This window comes from Canis lupus, chromosome 12 (assembly GCF_011100685.1).
Source record: "Canis lupus familiaris isolate Mischka breed German Shepherd chromosome 12, alternate assembly UU_Cfam_GSD_1.0, whole genome shotgun sequence".
Classification (NCBI taxonomy): domain Eukaryota; kingdom Metazoa; phylum Chordata; class Mammalia; order Carnivora; family Canidae; genus Canis; species Canis lupus.
The window spans coordinates 47,778,155-47,793,071 of record NC_049233.1 but is presented as its reverse complement, the minus strand read 5'-3'; the positions used below and the strand labels follow the sequence as shown (position 1 = coordinate 47,793,071).

Sequence of the window (14,917 nt, the reverse complement as noted above, 5' to 3'; positions counted from 1 at the left end):
ATTTGTCAAGATGATAGTAAGAATGAATTAACTTTAAACTTTCTTAATTTAAGAATAGATGGTAGAGTGGTGTGCATGATTTCTGAAAAAGGCTGCTGCTTATGACTAAAGATGTAGAGTGGCTGAGTGGATTTAAAAAAATAAGATCCAACTATATGCTATTTAAAAGAGACTCACTTTGGATTTAAGGACACAAATAGGCTGAAATTGAAGAGATGAAAAAATATTCTGTGTAAATGGTAGCTAAAAGAGAGCCAGCGTGGCTATACTTACATCAGACAAAACAGACTTTAAGTCAAAAACTGTCGCAAGAGATAAAGAAGGACATAAAATAATGATAAAAGGGTAAATTCACCAGGAGAATATAACAATTATGAATATAATTGTACCCAATATCAGATACCTAACATATAAAGCAAAAATTGACAGATCTGAAGAGAGAAATAGAGAGGAATATAATAATGAAGTAGGAGACTTTACAATACCCTACTTTTGATAATGGAGAGAACAACCAGACAGAAAATTAACAAATAAACAGTGAACTTGAACAACACCATATCCCAATGAACCTAAGGGGCATATATGGAACATTTCACCTAATAGTAGCAGCAAATACATTCTTCCCAGGTACATATGGAACATTTTCTAGCATAGACATGTGTTAGGTCACAAAATAAGTGTTAACAAATTTAAGAAGACTGAAATCATATCAAGTACCTTTTCTGACTATAATGAAATGAAACTAGAAATCAATACCAGAAGGAACACTGGAAAATTGACAAATATGCAGAAATTAAACAATATGCTTTTGAATAGCCAATGGGTTAAAGAAGAAATCAAAAGAGAAATTAGAAAACTGAGACAAGTGAAAACAAAACAACATTTCAAAACTTTTGGGATGCAGCATAAACAATTGTAAAGGAAGTTCATAGCAATAAATTCCTACATAAAAAAAAGAGAAAGATCTCAAATACACAACAAAACTATACACCTCAAGGAACTAGATAAAAAAGAACAAACTAAGCTTAAAGTGAGGAAAACGAAGGAAATAATAAAGGTTGGAGCAGAAATAAATCAAATATAGAACAAAAACATTTTTTAAATCAATAAAAGTAGGAGTTGGTGTTTTGCAAAGATAAATAAAATTGATAAATCTTTAACCAGACTAGGGAAAAAAAGACGTTTCAAACAAATAAAGTCAGAAATGAAAGAGGAGACATTACAACAGATGCCACAGAAACAAAAAGGATCATAAGAAACTATAATAAACAATTATATGTCAAGTAACTGAATAACCTAGAAGAAATGGATAAATTCCTAGAAATATAAGGCCTGCCAAGGCTGAATCAAGAAGAACTGGGAAGCCTGAATAGACCAATAATAAGAAGTATGAAATTACTTCAATACAATAAAGACTATATATGAAAAGCCCACAGCTAACCTCATACTAAATAGTAAAAAACTGAAAGCTTTTCTTCAAATATCAAGAATGAGGCAAGGTTTCCCTTTCTCATCACTTCTATTCAACATAACAGTGGAAGTCTTACCCATGACAATTAGGCAAGAAAAAAAATGCATCCAAATGGAAAGGAAAAAGTAAAATTGTCCCTCTTTGCAGATGACATGGTTTTATATATAGGTTTCCTAAAGACTACACACACACACACACACACACACACAAACTGTTAGAAGTAATAAATTCAGTAAAACTGCAGGATTCAAAATCAACACACGGAAATCAGGTGCATTTCTATATACTAACAATGAATTATCTGAAAAGGAAATTAGGGAAACAATCCCATTTACAATAGTGTCAAAAAGAATAAAATACTTAGGAATGAACTTAAGTAAGGAGATAAAAGACTTACTACAAAACCACAAAACATGATGAAAGGAATCAAAGAAGACACAAATGGAAAGATGTCTCATGTACACTGATTGGAAGACAATATTGTTAAAATGTCCATATTACCCACAAAATGATCTACAGATTCAATGTAATCTCTATCAGAATTCCAATGGCATTTTTATAGAAATAGAAAAACCAATTCTATAACTCACAGGGGACCAAAAAGAACTCCCAAATAGTCAAAACAATTAGAAGAAAGCTGGAGTCAAAATACTTACTGATTACAAAGCTACAGTAAATAAAACAGTTATTTACTGGCATAAACACAGACATATAGACCAATGGGAACAGAATGGAGAGTCCAGAAATAAATCCACACATATACAGCCAACTAATTTCAACAAGAGTGTGAAGAATACACAATGAGAAAGGATAGTCTCTTCAACAAATGGTGTTGAAAACTGGATATTGGCATGCAAAAGAATGAAACTGGACCCATATACCATACACAAAAGTCAATTCAAAGTGGATTATAAGCTTAAATGTAAGATCTGAAACTATAAAACCTCAATAAGAAAATGTGGGGAAAAGCTTCATGACATTGGTCTTGGCAATGATTTCATGGATATTGGCATCAAAAACACATACAACCAAAGCAAAAATAGGTAAGTGGGACTACATCAAATTGAAAATCTTCTGCGTAGTAAAGGAAATAACTGACAGAATGAAAAGGTAACTTACAGAATGGGAGAAAATACTTATATGTCATATATCTTATAATGGGTTAATTTACAAAATATGTAAGGAACTCCTAAAATTCAATACCAAGAAAAAAAGTATTAAAAATGAGTTAAAGACCTGAACAGACATTTCTCAAGAGAAGACATACAAATGGCCATCACTTATATGCAAAGATGCTCCATGTCATTAATCATTAGGGAAATGCAAACTGAAATCAGATGAGACATAGTCTCACACCTGTTGATAGTTATATTTAAAAAAAGACAACAAGTGTTGGCAAGAATGTGAAAAACCAAAATCCTTATACACTGTTGGTAGGAATGAAAATGGTATAGCTACTATGGAAAATTATATGAAAGAGGTCCTCAAAAAATTAAAAATAGAACTATCATATGATCAGCAATCCACTTCTGGGTATTTATCCAAAATAGTTGAAATTAGGATCTCAAAGAGGTAGGATTCCTATGTTCATTGTGGCATCCTTGAAGCAACCTTAATGTCCATTGATAAATGAATAGATGAAGAAAATGTCACATACATACATATATATACATATATATATATATATATATATATATATATATATATATATATATATATAAATACTGCATGATTCCATTTATTGTGAGGTATCTAAAATAGTCAAACTGATAGAAGCAGAGTGGAAAAGTGGTTGCCAGGAGCCCAGAAGGAAGGAGAAATAGGGAGTGGTTAACCAAGAGGTATAATGTTTCAGTTATGTAAGATGAATAAGTTCTAGAGATCTGTGCCTATAGTTAACAATAAATGCTGTATTGTATACTGAAACAATCTATTAGGAGGGTACATTTCACATTCAGTGTTCTGATCAGAGTAAGAAAATTTTTTTTAATTTGAAAGAACTTTAAGGAAAAATTGATATTATCTATCATCATAGTGGAAAATTTCAATACATCTCTCTCAATTATTAACAAGGCAAGCTGACAAAAAATCAGTAAAGCTATGGAAAATTTGGACAACAAAATTAACAAGCTTGGTCTCTTTGACTTATACAATATAATGCACCCATCATTTACTACATTTAAAAATGATGAGTATGTTCTCAGCCACAGGACAAGTTTTAGCAAATTTCAAAGAATTTCCATCACATAATCATATTCTCTAACCACAATGCAATTAAGTTAGACATCCATAACAAAAGGATCACTGTAAAAAGTCTTCACACAGGTATTTGGTAAGGAAACAATGTTCCAAAAAGTCACAGTGCAAAAAAAAAAAAAAAAAAGAAATAAAAATGTAAATTTATTTTAGAACACATGGAAGTACTAAAAAATGAAAACACAATATATCAATACCTATGGGATACACTAAACATATATTTCAAAAGACATGTATAGCTTTCAAGGCTTATATTAGAAATAAAAGACTGAAAATTTAGAAGTCAAGCATCAACTTTCAAGAAGTTGAAAAACATAAAGTCAAGTATATAGGAAGAGATAATACAGATAAGAGCAGACATTAATGAAATTATTTAGATAGACATAAAAATAAAGTTACAATTGTTGATAAGGAAAAATCTCTATGATCTCTTATTAAATAAAAAGCAAGGTGAAGAATCACACTAATAATATGATCAGGATTGTGTAAAAACTAAGATGATACATCTATATGTATAATATGTCTTTTTTATATAATATGTCTTTAAAAGGAAACAAGAGACAACAAATGAAGATTGTTTCTAGAGATAGTGGATCTGGAACAAGGAGGAAGATTTTGGTTTTTCATTTTATACCCCCAAATTTTTTCTATGTTCCATATTAATTTCACAATTAAAAAATCCAAAAATTATTTTATCCAATAGGAAAAATTTCTTTTACATCAAAAAGTGAAGAAGAAAAAGAAGAAAGGAAAAAAAGAGGAAGAACAAACAAAAATATAATAGGCTTTTCTGTTCGTAGCACAAGCATACCGTGTAATAGTCATTTGATTGACCAGTTGAAAATTCTTGGATAAAAATAATTGCACCAAAGCAAATGTCAATGATTTGGCACATTGAAGCTCTTTGTGGAATTTCAAAAAATTTCTGGCCTTTGAATATCTCTCAAATGAACCTCTTGCAGGAATGATCAAGGAAAAAAGAAATAGGGCATAAATAAATAATACTAGGAAATAATGGTAGACTTACTACAAATTTGCTAGAACTTTATAAGATAAATGGTAGTAATTTAAAAGATAGATAAATTGTAGATAATTTAAAAGATAAACTTACATATGGTAAGTTTATGGCAATTTGATATACATATTTTTTAAGATTTTATTTATTTATTCATGAGAGACACACAGAGAGAGAGGCAGAGACACAGGCAGAGAGAGAAGCAGGGTCCATGCAGGAAGCCGGAGGTGGGACTTGATACCCCATCTCGGGGATCACACCTGCAGCCGCAGCAGCCGGAAGGCGGCGCTAAACTGCTGGGCCACTGGGGCTGTCCTGGCAACTTGATATTGACAAATTCTTGCAAGAATACAACTTAACCAACCCAAAGAGTAAGAAAGAGAAAGGCAGAAATGTCTGTAACCTTTTGAAGAAAACTGAAACAGTAGCTTAAAAATCTTCCTATATAGGAAACACCAAACCCAGTTTTGCATCAAAATGAGATACAACTTTATACCTAGCAAATTAGAAAAAAAAAATAGAAAGTCTGACACCACCAAGTTTTGATGGTGATGTGAATGATGCAAGCAGAAGTATTCTCCACTGAAGACAGGAGAATAAAGTGTACAGGCATTTTTGGAAATAGCGGCATATTCAAATATGCCCATATTCTATAACCCATCATTTCTGTTCTTAGGCATATTTATCCATTAGAAACTCATATCTCTGATCTAGAGACAGCCATAAGAATGTTTATAGCAACAAGCATCCTGCATATATTCACACAAAGCTAGACCATTTAGAAGTGAAAATAAATACAGCTAATAAAAAAACTTGAGTGAATCAATCTATCTACAAAATGCTAAATGAAATAAGCAATCTACAATGCAATGTCATTTTTTATAAACACTAAAGACAGTATTTTGGTGATAAATACATGATAAAATTTATTTTTTAAAAAACAAGGCAGGATTATACAAATTTCAGGAGGTCAGTTACTCTGATGGTGGAGATAGTGTATAGGATAGGAGAGGAATATAAATACACATTTTTTTAAAGTATTAGAAATTTACTGACTCTTAAGTTGGATACTTATGTTCATGAGTATTCACTTTATTAATGTTTCATAATTTACTTACATATGTTCTTTTTCCATTACCAACATGCAGGGTGACTATATGAGGGCTGATTCTGTCACTGTGGTTCAGGAGAGAGGTGCCCTGAGCAGCTGACAGGGCTGCTCCACTCCCTTAGTAGGTTCTTGTGATGGATATGTGTGTGTTAGCCTCTCTTAGCTTCATGACAGCTGCTGGTGAGGTCATGAACCTTCCCTTCTCTTCCCATGCCTTCCAACTAACCTTCTGAGAGTAATTTAAATTACTTATTCCTATGTACTGAGAGATTGTGCTGATAAGAAGAATCTCAAGTGTGCAGCACTCACCCTTCATCACCATTTCAGCTTATGTACATCATTCTCTTGTGAGTTTGGTTACCATAAGACGGCATCTCTTAGAAGATCTAGATCAATTAAGGACCCAATGATGAGATGGTATTTCTTATCATGCAGAGCTGAGGGTCAGATTATAGGCCATGACATATCAAAGTGTTACTGCCTTGAATGTCCAGTCTTTTATCTTTCTCTGATGGAATCCTAACCAGCTCCATACAATATGAATTTGTTCAGGGTCCCCAAAAAGTTTTTTCTTATATGAAATAAAAGAAATATATTCCTTATGTTCCTACATAATACATGTAATATCTTATATTTGGGGGGATAGATAAATACATAATTTAATCCATTTACTTTTATTGAGCATCTACCTAACAGGCTCTATTCTAGGCTTTGAGGTTACAGTAATCCTACCATCATATGAAAGCTTATGTTCTAGTGAGTGTAACAAATTAAAAGAAATTTTATCTGCATTAAAATTGTGCTATTATAGAAATTATAAGAAAATCATGGTTAAATATTTTTAGAATATGATAAGCATGAGATGGACTTTAAGCAACAACAAAGATAAAAACTAACACAGTAGCAGTAGTCATTGACACAATTACATAAATATCCAATATGTACTTTTAGGTGATGTATTCCCTTTAAAGTGAAGTCAGATTGTACATTGCCCACACTTGTAATATACACATACTTAATTATATATATGGATAGAGTGACCAGTTTGGATAAATACACACTGAATACTAATAAGCATTTCTGAGTAACAAGATTATAAGTAAATTTTTACAGTAGGCATTTGTTACTTTTATAATAAAAAATCTATGACAGTATTTCCAACTGAAAATAGTAATTGTAGCAACAACAATGTTCTCTGCTTATATGTGAAGATCATACTACTGACCTACTTATAGTAGTGGTGAGAATTTTTGCCAATCCATGTAGCTTCTTGTCCCCTGGGTGACCAGTGATACATGTTCTCTAGATACTTGGCAGTCCTCTAGGAAGTATGTATCTTCATGTTTTTATTTCTCATCAGCATGCTTCGTGGCCACAAGGTTAACCAATCTGCTTTCTCCTAGGAATAGAGAGAAGCATTTTCATCCACTAATTGCCTGTCCCTTTGGTGAACATTGGACAAAATTGCCCTGACTAGGCTGTGTCTCTGGAACTGCTGTAGAAGATTGAACTAACACTCTACTTGTAGGTTCAGGGCCCTGGAGAGTGAAGAAAGGATCCCAGAGCCTGAGCAAGTCAAGTATAGTCTGAGAAGTGGAAGCCAGGAAACATGAACATTCCCAAGAACAGTGGGTTTCACCCTTGTCAGACACAAGTGCCTTTTTTCAATAATGAATATTTTGTACTATAACCTTGACTAAAGTGAAATAAAATTATAAATAATATTATTTACTACATACCTGCTTTTTGGGGGAAAAAAAAACCTAACACCACACCCTAAGTAAAGTATAAAAGAGAACCAAAAGGAAGCAAGTCATGTAATATAAATATATATCATTCTGTAAAAGCTAAAGATTTGTTGATTAAGGGCATAAATGCCATAGTGATGCAATTTTTCAAAATGTTTAACTCTCAAATTACATGGTGGTGGTATTCCTGGAAAATTCAATGTGTATTAAAAACATGACAAAGAAAAAAACAACAAAGAATTTTGGATGGATTTATACATAAATAATGTAGTTAGGCTCTGGGCCCAGAATAATAAAGACACTTCACCTACATGAATGCCCACAAAAACATTTGTAAATTGTATGAGACACAGGACAGTTTTTAATTGTGTGAAACTGCCCTATGAATTGCAGTATGTCTAACATCCTAGCCTTTTATTCTACCCTTCCAACCATGGTGACAAGAGTGCATCCCTTCTCCTATAAATTTCCAAAGCCCTTGAAGGGCAGTATTGGTCTATTATCTTTGAGTTAACCCAGTGCTGTTTTAAAGATGGGGCTAGACTGAGTTTTCACGTCACTCCAGCTGTGTGTTTGTAGGGCTTGATCATGTCCTTTTAAAGGACTCAGTATGAGGTACATGGGTGGTGCAGTCAGTTGAGTGGCCTACTCTTGGTTTTGGCTCAGGCTGTGATGTCAGGGTTGTGATCTCAGGGTCATGATCTCAGGGTTGAGAGCCTGAGCCCCATGTTGGGCTCCATACTCGGTGCAGTGTCTGCTTCAGATTCTCTCCCTTTCTATCTCTCCCTCTGTTCCTCCTGCTTGTGCTCTAAAATAAATAAGTAAAATATTTGTTTTATTTCTCTCTAAAATAAATAAAATAAACTTTAAAAAAATAAAGGGCTCAGTATACACCTGGCATTTTCTGTCAGTGTTTGAAATATACAAAACTTTCACTCCAAAATACAAAACTTTCACTCCATTTCTGGGAATTTGTCCTTTAATTCTCTCAACCAATTATATATACTGACAATGTATAATAGGAGATACATCACTCTTAATAGCCAACCCCTCTAGGTAAAGAATTGAGAGATGGAAGTAGGAGGAGGAGACCTGGACTTTTTACTTTTTATTATATAGCTTTTCATTATGATGATCATGTTTTAGTTTTATTAAAACAGAAGTTTTAAGTCCTGAGAATGAAATGATCAACTTGAGTGTTGAACCCATGGCTTGCTTCAGTGACTCAAACAGTTGATCTCATTAGCCCCAACATATTATTGTGATGTCACAAAAAAAAAAAAAATGTCATCTTGACATTGTATTATCTGTGAATCATTTTTTAATCAAATAAAATTAAATATCCATGCTTTGTCTCAATGTGCTCTTTCAGGGTTATCCCTAAACCAGTTCATTACTCTGAGGCCTTTCAGAGCAGAAATGAATTAGTAGGGAGATACCCTAGGGAATATGACAGGAATTCTCCAAAAACAGACCTCAGGGGCTGCCTATGAAAGCTGAGCTTCATAGTAGGCAAAGTATCAGACCACAAATTTCACATATTGTCTCAAGCTTCTCATTTTTAGTACTTCAGGGACACTAAGAGATACAGATATTCTGGAGTAATCTTTTTTTATTTTCTACTTTCCTCTTATTTCTTTTTTTCTTTTTCTTTTTCTATATCTCTCATCCACCCAACCAATGGGCTCCTTATTAATAAAAACATCTATTAAAGGGAGAAAGAACTAGAGAAAGGGAAAAGAAAGCCTTCTTCTAGAAGGTAGTGGAGTAGAAAATATTTCAGACCACTGGAGGTGTGGTCTTGACATTAGGATTCTCCTTATAACATATCATCATAGAAAGTTTCAGAACTGAAGTTATTTAAATTTTTAAAAAGATTTTATTTATTTATTTTAAAGAGATATAGAGCAGGGGAAGAGGCATGGGGAGAGGGAGAGAAAACCTCAAGCAGACTCCACCCTGAGGCAGGGCCTGATGGGGGTTTAATCTCATGATCAAATCTCATGAGATCATGACCTGAACCAAAACCAACAGTTGGACACTCAACCAACTGAATTACCCAGATACCCGAGAACTGGAGTTATTTTAAAATGACATTTACTGATGGTTCATTTCCCCCCACTTATTCTTTAATAGTTTTGACAGGACAAAATTGTTACATTATTTCTTTTTCTGGACTGCTGTGCTGAGTTGACACTTGCTATCACATGTGACAAACAATTAACAGCTTCTAAATGAAGTTTCTACCCTCCCAGTTTCCTTGCTTGGGAAACACATACTAGATAGAGATAAAGTTACCCTTGTTTTGCTCAATAGCTACTAAAGGGAAAGTAGGAGTTGTGCAGTCTTAACACTCAGCAACCTGTCTTAAGGGAAATCATATATTTTTTAAGATTTATTTATTTATTTATTTTAGAAAGAGAGAGTGCACAGTGGAGGGGCAGAGGGAGAGGGAGAGAGACAATCTCAAGCAGGACTCTCCACTGAGTGCAGAGCCCAACATGGGGCTCAATCCCATGCTCATGAGATCATGACCTGAGCTGAAACCAAGAGTTAGACACTTAACTTATTGAGCCACCCAGGCACTGTGAAGGAAATGATATTTTTAAAGAAATAATAAATAGCATATTTTCCATATTTTTATGTATAAGGAAACTGTGTCTCCTTGAGTTGAAAAAGTAACCCCCAGTGGGCAACAATCTATATCATGCAGTAGCAAAAACAACCAGTAGATCAGCCAATGTACCAGCTTGGAGAGGCATACCATCAGGCCTCAAACTGAAATTCCTTTCAATAGATGTAATCACCCATTACATACATCCAATATCCTTGCTTAGGAGTCTGCAACTTGGTTATTAGCACACTACTTGCTCTTCCCTGGGCCTTGGGTACAAAGTCAATGCCTTCAAAGCTCTAAGATTCATAATTTATTTATTATTATTTTTTATTTTATCTCTTAAAATGAGCAGAATATTTAAAATATTCCATGTAATTTGATACAACTGAGAAATCAGTGGACCATTACATCAGATAAATTATTAATGGTAATAAAATCCTTCATCAAATTTTTCTTGAAGCTTTCCAACGTATTTCTACCTTTATTATCTTATTAAACATTCTCAAAGACTGCGTAAAAAACAAGTTAGACAGATTAGTGTTATTTTCATCTCCCAGACTAGAAAAGTAAGGTCTAGAAATGATAAATTACAGCCTGGTCATCAGTGCCAGGGGGGATGTTCTGCTTGCAAACCTCACCTATGTCCTCTCTAAATCCATAGTTCTTTAAACAGGAATTAGAAAACAATATGATACTTTCAGTCCTTCAATGCTGTTGAAACAATGAAGTCTGAACTCTACTTGTTTCTTTAATGTGTTTTGGATACAACAGATAAGACAACAAACCCACAGACTAATCATATACCCCATTGGCTTTTGCCAATTCTCATTTTTACTGGCAGCTGCATCTCAAGGAAAAGCTAGCGAACTGCAGGGAGTAGATAATGGGGACTTCTCAAGGTATCAGGACACCCAGACCTCTGTGTAAAGCAGATAATCAACGGCATGTGTTTAGAATGGGCGCCACAGCAAAGAAGTCACAGCTGAGCCCCAAGAAACCCTCAAAATGTGAGCACTTTGTTTACAAATCAGCTGCCCGCCCTCTGGTTTAAGAATGAAAGATCCTGTAGCCATACTGTGATCCTTTCCAGATATTTAATACAGATGCAGCTACAGGATGGCAATAGTGGCAGGACAAATAAAAAGAACTCTCAGTTAGTGAGAGCCTAAGTTCCAGGCACCAGGCTGGGCGTTTTGTGATTATTGTTTCATTTCATCCTTATAACTGGAGACAGAAAGACATTTTCCTTTTTAAGGTCCTACCTGAAGCTGAGAAAACCATGAAGAGCATTAGGAAGAGAATTCACTCAGAAGGCAGTCCCAGTAAAAAAAAAAAAAAAAAAAAAAGAAGGCAGTCCCATTGACTAAGAAGTACCTGTCTTTTAGCACTATTTTTTTCATTATTTGCCATATTTTGACATTCTAATACTGCAGCTTGCCCCATTTTTCAAAAAAGTGAAATATTTAGACAAAGAATGTTTGTAGCCTTTTTAATTATAGAGTTTTGATGACTATTTTGCAAGTGTTTAATCAAGGCGAGGGGGGGGACAAAAGCTTTATTAACCTGTTTTCTCACTCCCTTTATTTGCACTATGTGTTTGTTTATTATCTGTTAGCACATACTCCTCATATGGTTTGAAATGAAAGGATGATCCATCTCCTCATTACCGATCCTCCGCTTGGTGATGAAAAACAAAACAAAACATATGAACAAAGGAAAAATGCCTTCCTGTCATTTCTCAGCCTTCTTTGCTGCTGCTCAGCTGGGATGTTGAAGAGTGGGGTTTAATGAAAGAAGGTGAGAAGGTGAAAAAAACCGCCCTAATGAGCATGTGTTTAGTTTTATGGGAAGATCACTGAGAAGCGGCTGTGATTTTCTTTGTGCCTGATATAACGCAGTGTCCCCCAAGGTCAAGGAAGCCCATCGTCCTCCCTTCTTCACCCATTCATTCCCTACCCTGGCAACCAGCTTCTGCACCTAGACCAGATTTTATTTTTGATGGTGGAGTCAGAAAGAATGTCATTTTTCATCTCCAGCTTGTAACTCTTGAGTAACATGCGGAAGTGGCGCAGGAGGTTCTTCAGGTTACTTGCTTCACTGGTAGAGCGTCTTTTGAGCAAGCATCCCAGATCTCAAGCCTGGGATGACAGAGCCCCAGCCACGTCTGTCCGTCCACAGGCTTGCTGACACTTACCCTTTAGACTGGGAACGAGGAAACAAATTCCCATCCGGCAATGCAGAGGCACTGCAAAACAAAATGCTTTACTGCCTCAAAGGAGAACCAATAATAGCTGTCAAAACTCTAAAGCAATGCTCCGAATTAGAATGAAATCGTGCAGTCATAATATCATTCCCAAAAATGTCTTCAATCAGCCAGCCTTCCAGCCCTGTGGTGTGAGCGTCACAGTGAAAATACCAAAGAAAACGCGAGGGTCAAACTTGGATAGAACTCTTAAAACTCTAAGAGAGAGGGATGTTTTTGCTTCACCAGTTCCCAAACCAGGAAATCATTACTCATCAGTCCCAACAGACCACTCCTGTGGGGAGTGGGAGACAGGCACGACCAACCATAAGTAAAAAAAGAAACCTCGAGGTATAGCTCCTTTTGGATCAACAGCTATCTCAGGGAGGCCGGGCACGCTTCTCTAATGTTCCATGTCCAGTATAACTTATTAACATTTTGGCAGAAATAAATTGAGATCTTTCTTTGAAGTTGAAATACGCAGCCTTAACTGTGCTCTCATCCTCTACATTTCACTGAGTGAATAACCTAAATTACACAGAACGCCAGTAAATTGGCTCATCATAGCCCTGTTCTAATTTTAAAAGGATAAAGAACTAACAAACGAGAAGCCTCACATGTAGCAGTGCAGGGACCAGTGAAGCCCGTTAAAGGGCTGCCGTACCCTTTCCCCAGGCGGTCACGGGTTCAAAATCAGCCTGGGTTAGTGGTGACCGAGAACCAGCCAATGCCTTTGCGTTGAACGAATGAGCGCCCTCAAACATGATGCTCCTAAGACGGATGCTGAGAGCTTGCACTTGTCACTCTTGCTGTCTCAGGAGTATCGTGGTTGGCCAACCACATGTGGAAACTAAGTAATTTTGCCCCATTTAAAGTTGACCCTTGCATAAGGTGAACTCTGAGGCATCGAAACCCATTTTGAGTTCACGCTGTTTGCCGTCTGCTCCTCTTCCAGCTCTGAGGGAAAAGTCTAGCTGCTCTTTGACTGAGGGCTCTAACATCCTGATGGGCCCAGGACAGACTTTTTCAGTTTGAAACATGTACAAGCATGCCCACAAGAACTGCATTTTTCAGACTACAAAATAACTCTCTCCGTTTCAACAGAGCATTCACATGTGGTGATAAAATGCCAGGTCACAAGTCAAATTTTGACTCCATTACTGAGTCTTGAGCTCTAAATGGGAAGGCAGTACAATTCACCAGCTGTCAGGCTCCAGCCTTCGCCCAGCCCTGAACAACAGACTCACAGGCAAATAGTTAGAGCTGCTGGAGTCGCTACTTGATTAGACTCTTAATGATTGGCTCTGTCCGCAGGTCACTTCAGTGAGTCACTCAATAGATAGACTTAAGCTATTTGGATCCCAGGTTTCTGCCTTGGAATTTCATAAAATCCAGTGGGGGGGGGGGCGGGAGGGTGGGAAACAAACTCACCATCAGTCAAAGGAGATTCAGGATGACTCAGAGACCCTTAAGGTAATTAGACTGCTCCTCTTTATGAAAAAGCAAAAGTTGGTGTGAATGAGTTGAGATACAACATTTCCACGGAGTACCCTCGGTAGGTTGTCAATGGTTTCCACCTTCAGATTCGATATTGAAAACCACACGGGTAGGTTGATGAGTGGAAGAATGTCCTATAAGGGGTACCCTGGGATGTGTCGGAATTGTGTATGGGAGGGATGCTAAATACCTGGGCCACCCCAAGAGCACAGATCACCAGCCTCCAGGGAAGAGTGACCGCTCCCATGTGAAAGCCTGTTGCTGGAAAGCCTTCCAGGAGCTCTCCTGTCACCTGAAAGAAGTGCTCATCACAACAAGAAGACCCACCTAGATCCTTTCTTTTAATGGCTAGCGATCATTTGAACCTGGGCTACACGGAAGTGGCAACACTATGAGGTTGGTGTCCAGTCACCAGCTCACTTGGGAAGTTAGAGTCTGGGAGTCACAAGGAGGGCAAAACTGTGAATCTGCCCTCCTGCCAAGGGTGTAGGTGAGGGGAAAAAATCTAACAACCATGACCCCTAAAAGAAAACAGAAGCAACAGATGCTGAAGCCTCCCTACTGGCCTTTCACATCTTTAAATGAAATTGTCTCCCCGGGGGAGGTAGGCCGAGATGCTTTCCTCTGCTGTGGGTAGGGCCTGCACCGCGCATCAGGGTCAATGCCCACGGCCCGTCCCGCATCTCCCCACGTGCCAGTTATTCTTCCATCTACTGGTGGGTCCATCAGATCTTCGTCTTTGACCTGTTCCATGTACCTACCTCGTGGAAATCGATCATTTCAGCGGTGGATTCTTAAATGGCTATTTCCCTTATGGGGAAATGGGAAATAACTTCTAACCCAAAGCAATCTGGGGAGATTTAGGAAGACTCAACTAGTTCTCCCGCAGGAAACCTGTGCTTGGCCTGATGTTTCCAAAAGGCACTTACTTACACCCTTTAGGGTTCTGGACCCTTCACC

At 36.6% G+C, this 14,917-nt stretch overlaps 1 long non-coding RNA gene across 1 annotated transcript in view; it reads right to left on the bottom strand.

Moving 5' to 3' along the window:
• Positions 1 to 14,917, bottom strand: part of LOC111098352 — a 28,593-nt gene that overhangs the window by 11,158 nt on the left and 2,518 nt on the right. The window contains exon 2 of the long non-coding RNA XR_005368004.1: positions 7,079 to 7,252. This is a non-coding gene — a long non-coding RNA (uncharacterized LOC111098352). The remainder of the gene's footprint in view (positions 1 to 7,078; positions 7,253 to 14,917) is intronic.